We start from the raw sequence: 4,694 nt of genomic DNA, 5'->3' as shown, positions 1-4,694 counted from the left end.
TGTCTAAGTGTCGCACCCGCCTAGGTGTGACGCGGGTGTGGTGCCCTGTTAGAAGAGTCCATGTTACATAGGTCACAACAATACTAAGATGCATACGCCTCCCTTCGAAAAAGGCAATTTGTTAGTGGGATGTTGTCTTAATGCAAATCCTTAATTTTATCACATTGAAAATTTGAGATTATCTTATGAAGTTCGAACACTAAAAACATATGGAAAAGCTTTTGAATATATGTGGCTCATCCAAACTTGATGATGAGATCATGAAGATGCTAATTGCAATCCTTGAGAAACACTCTAATAGAGTAAACAAAAGTATTAGGTCTTGTCTCAAACAGCCATGTTTAATGCAAGGAGAAGAGCAATCTTCTAGCCTCCTCCCTAAATGATTTACTAACTCATCCTAACATTCCCAGGAAAAACAGAAATTTCTATCCTTATCGAGTCTCACCTATGCAGCTTGAATAAGCCCATTTAGTAGAAATTGTCATCTTTCTATCTCACTGCCCGCTAAGCATACCACTAGGCTGGTGGTTAAGACTGCCTATGGGTGGGATTCAGGTCGTATCAGGATTGGTCCTGATCTAGCCTGATCATGTATTGATCGAGCTTGATTTTAGTTCAGATCATGTGTAATCAATCATGCTAGTATATGTAAGTCCTATGTGAAGAGAATGCATTTTTTTTGTTTAGAAAAGATGACCACTTGGCTCATGTTACCATAGGGTGCACTACCTAGTCTTCTGTTCAAATCCCATTCTTCTTGATTCCAATTATATCAGGTCGAATGAAATTTGACTTGAATCGGACCCATTGTGTGATCAGGTTGGTCTTATTTTATAATTGCATGAAGTCAAACTTGATCTTGATCGGTTATGTGCCTAACTTGGTTTAGATCTGCTAACAGATCTCTTATGGTAAATCAGTCCTGATTGATGAGGCTAGTGGTTCTCTCAATGGACTTCTAGCTTTCTTTTGAGCCTTGTGAGTTGTGTCAACAGACGGATAGAGGAATAACATGTAAAATTTCTGATGAAATCACATTTTTCTAATTATACACATATAATTGGTTATTTCTGCCCTTGCCCAAACCAGAAGGGCTAGAATTGTCACTGTTCAACTTTAGTACATAAATAATTTTTTGTTAGAGATTTGGACATAAAAGTTCACCTTATTTTACAAACTTTATAGTTTCTAGTCTATGTCACATGGACTCGGCCAACTGGGTGCTGCACCCGCGTCGATGCAACACGATGCGGGTGCGGCACCCGGTGCGGTCAGCCTGACCCTGGGTGCATTGACCATACTCAGGGTCATTTATGTCCAACTTTTGAACTTTATATATATATATATATATATATATATATATATATATATATATATATATATATATATATATATATATATATATATATTTGGAGAAGGATTGGATAGAAATGATTGGAGGAGAAGGATTCATGTGGAAGACCCAGAATGATTTTCTTTTTTGGTTCATATCGCCGACCCCAATTGTTTTGGGATGAAGGCGTAGTTGTTGTTGTTGTTGTTGTATATATTTATATTTTTGCCGCACCCCCACACCCAAGTTTTTTGAAAGTGCTGTACCCCCACACCCGCACCTGCACCCATGTGACATAGTTTCTAGTTATACATTATAATATCCATTTATGTAACATTATACATCAAACTTTATAAGTATTTTACTAGTGAATTGGTGCTAACCCAAGTCCTGTAAGTTGGTTTTTTTTTATTTACAAACTGCATAGTTCATGCTTGAACTAAGGTCACTATCCTGAATCCAAGCTTGAAGAGGCCGGTAAAGGAGCCATATTTTTAATCAAGTTTATGTCTGGGTCCATTAAAGTAGCCAATTTAGCATCTGCAGTTTGCTTTTCTTTCTATCTGATGATCATAGCATCAGAAACTAAATTTATGAAATTACAATTTTTCTCCTGTATACAATATGGACAGATGTAGTTTGGGTTCTGCTTTTATACATGCACGTATGTATTCATACAAACAAAGTTTGTTTGATGATGCAATTTGGTTTCCTTCTATCTGATGATCAAAGCATCAAAAACTAAATTGATGAAATTACAGTTTTTCTCCTGTACACTATATGCACAAGTGCAGTTTGGGTTCTGCTTTTGCATGTATGTATTCATACAAAGAATGCTTGTGGTAACTATATAAGAAGGTTTATCAGTGATACAAGAATCTAAGTCGATTCACAAGATATTTGACTGCTTTTTCTGTTATTATGTGATTTATATGAATCTCTCTTATTCAATTTCAAGCATGAGGACACAAATCAGAGACCGATAATGAAGGACATAACCACAAGATTGAGGGAAGTCCATACAGATTTCACCAGATGCCACAATCCCAAGGCTTTAGGCAGTTCTCCTCTTTGGTGGGAAGAACTCGACATACTTTCTGTTGAAGCCAGTTGGCTTTGTGCAGTGCAATCATGTATGTGAATCACCTCATGGAAGCCTTTAATCTGCCATTGTACAATTTGTATTTCTTTCATGTCACCATGTTTTCTTCTTTAATTTGTTTGGATTAACCTGTCTCGCCATGTCAGCAAGTTGGCCTTGATTTCTTCTATTTTTTCCTATTTTTTGATTCTCTTTTTAACTGAACAAAACTCATATTAACTAGTCGCCTAACATGTTGTAATGGGGTTAACCTGCCCAGCTTATACTCAAATTATGTTCAAGTGACAGAAGAAAAGGACAAAACGTGTCTCAGTGTGTCATGAATTTCTGTTTCTTCTCCTTCATAAGTTACTGTGCAAAGTGATGATGTATATCATAGGAAACCCTTCATAGCAGGTTACTGAAAGCTTCTGTATATTGTTTTGTGCCCTACTGAAGATTTGCATCTTACAACACACCCACCACACACACATTGCCCTGCAGCAGAAGAGGAAAAGAGAAAAATAGATAGATTTGGAGTTCTTTGATGCAAGTGAAATTGGTCATGTATGCGCGAAAGTTTTGTAAGTATAATGGATCAACGACAAATCTTTCTGTCTTGGTCACTGCCAGTGAAAACTAAGGGTGAGACGTGCCTCAGTTGAGTCGTGATTTGTTTTTTCTCACTTTTACTGGCGCACTAAATAAGTATGCCTGTAAAAAGGTTTCACTGGTTCTCGGTTTGAGCCAGTGAAAGTCTAATTTACTGTCGAATGTAAATTGTGCTAGTAAAAGCTTTACCTGTGCAGTTGTTGCGCCAGCAAAGGGTTTTAGTGGCACAAGTGTTGTGCCAGTAAAACTGAAATTTCATGTAGTGTCGCTAAGGATCAAGCTTTGGATATTGCTTTTCCGAAGTAAAAACATGATTTTTGAGTGAAGAAATTCTGGCACATTGTGGGCCATTGATTTTTCAACTCCTTTGAAAATGGAATCACTTGTCATAACCACATGATTCAAAACAAGTTTACTATTAAACAAATCATGTAGATCACATTTGTAACATTTGATCTACAAAAAATTGGAAAATTTTGAAGAAAAAGGTGATTTCTACTCAATAGTCTCATACCTTTATTAGTACCAACTATTTATCCCGCCCCCCCACCCACCCCCCCCCCACACACACACACCCGAAAAAAAGATTTCTACTTAATAGTTTCATATTAATTCGTAAAGAAACATAAAATATTTTTAAAGTATCATACATTTTTGTTATTGTGATTGACATGTATGAATGTATTGATAGTTACTTATAACATAAATTTTCTAATGTATTATCAAGATTTTAATACATTTTGACAGAAATATTAGATTACATATAAATAACAAGTTTTTTATACTATATTTTAATGTATACCAAATTGGTAAGGTTTGAAGAAATTGTTGTTTATACTATATTTGAATGTATAGATGTATTAACTAAGGTTTGAATGAGTGTATGTATTGGAAGGATTTGAAAGAATGAATGAATTATTAGGATTTTAATGCATTTTGACATATACATGAGATTACATGTAAATAAAAGGTTTTTTATGTTGTGTTTGAATGATGAGACATTCATACATATTAGACACACATTTGCAAACATATGTTCAATCTTTATGCTAGTTTTTAGTTAAATCATGGTATCTGTGTAAAGGTTGTAACATCCACAAATGTGTGACGTAAAACTTTAATCAGAAAACATACGAAAGTAAGAACATTCACAACACATATTTGTGAATGTCAGGCACACATTTGTAGATCTAGATTTTATGCGAGTTTTTAGTTAAAAGAGGTTTGCACAGTATCTATGTGAAGGTCACGACGTCTGCAAATGTATGATGCAAACTTATAATAAGAAAATATGTGAAGGTAAGGACATTCACAACATATATTTGAAAATGTCATACACATTTGCATACTTGCATCTAGTCTTTATGTGAGTGTTAGTTAAGGAGGTTATCTTGGTACATACGCAAAGCTCGCGACACCAACAAATGTGATGCAAACCTGCAATCAGAAAACATGCAAAGGTAAGGTAATTCATAACACATATTTGTGAATGTGTGGCTTTCATTTGTGGACGTACATCCAAGCTTTATGTGAGTTATTAGTTAAAAGGGGTTTGCATGGTATCTGAATGAAGGTCGTGACATCTACAAATGTATGACGCGAACTTGCTAAACTTGAATAAAAAACATGAGAATGTATGGACATTAGTAAGAGACATTTGCGAAG

The sequence above is a fragment of the Nuphar pumila genome, chromosome 8 (genome assembly GCF_984573655.1).
Source record: "Nuphar pumila chromosome 8, dmNupPumi1.hap1.1, whole genome shotgun sequence".
Taxonomy (NCBI): domain Eukaryota; kingdom Viridiplantae; phylum Streptophyta; class Magnoliopsida; order Nymphaeales; family Nymphaeaceae; genus Nuphar; species Nuphar pumila.
This window is presented reverse-complemented; position numbering follows the sequence as displayed.